Below are 747 nucleotides of genomic sequence, written 5' to 3'. Positions count from 1 at the left end.
TGTTCAGATCAGCTATTGAATGTAAGAATTATGAGGGGGGGAAATAAAATAATTAAGAGAAAATGCATTTATATGAAAGAATATAAAATGAAACGCGACCACATGACCACTCTGTTACAGATCTCGTTGGTTTTTTTTAAATATATTTTTTTTCTTATCCAGTTAAATATGTTTTATCTTATTTAGAGGTGTAATGATAGGGGGGGAAAGTTGTGGAGGATTAATGTTAAAATGTAATAGTGGAATACTCCTGCTTAAAGTCCGCATGAAATCAAAATTGACTTTATTTACTTTACTAGCGCACATTGCTAGTAATGATGTGAACAATTAATCCGTGCAAGTTAATCCGCTGAAAAAAATTATTTGTCTTCATAATCTTTCATCAAAATCTGAACATTTACTTCCGCTCTGGAATAGCATTCCGTTTCTGATGAAGTCAGTTTGACGGCTAGGGCAGAATATCCTTCTAAACACACCCCTCCAACCGTTAGTTTGCTACAGTATGAGTGAGAGACAGAGAGGAGGAGCGCAAAAATAAACCCATGCCCTCTATTCAATATTCCGTTTCAGAAGTAAATACGTCACTACACTGAAATAAAGTCGGCAGCAACTTCCGGTTCACGCGGACTTTAAAAGAGCCTGCGCCCTCTAAATGGTTAGTCATGTGTTAAGTAGTTAAAATAATTCGAGCTATTAGTGTAGTAGAATGTAAAATAACAAAATATTCATAGAAAATGTAATGTAGCT

Source organism: Sinocyclocheilus anshuiensis, unplaced genomic scaffold (assembly GCF_001515605.1).
Source record: "Sinocyclocheilus anshuiensis isolate Anshui unplaced genomic scaffold, SAMN03320099.WGS_v1.1 scaffold205, whole genome shotgun sequence".
Lineage (NCBI taxonomy): Eukaryota > Metazoa > Chordata > Actinopteri > Cypriniformes > Cyprinidae > Sinocyclocheilus > Sinocyclocheilus anshuiensis.
Note: the sequence above shows the minus strand (reverse complement) of the source record.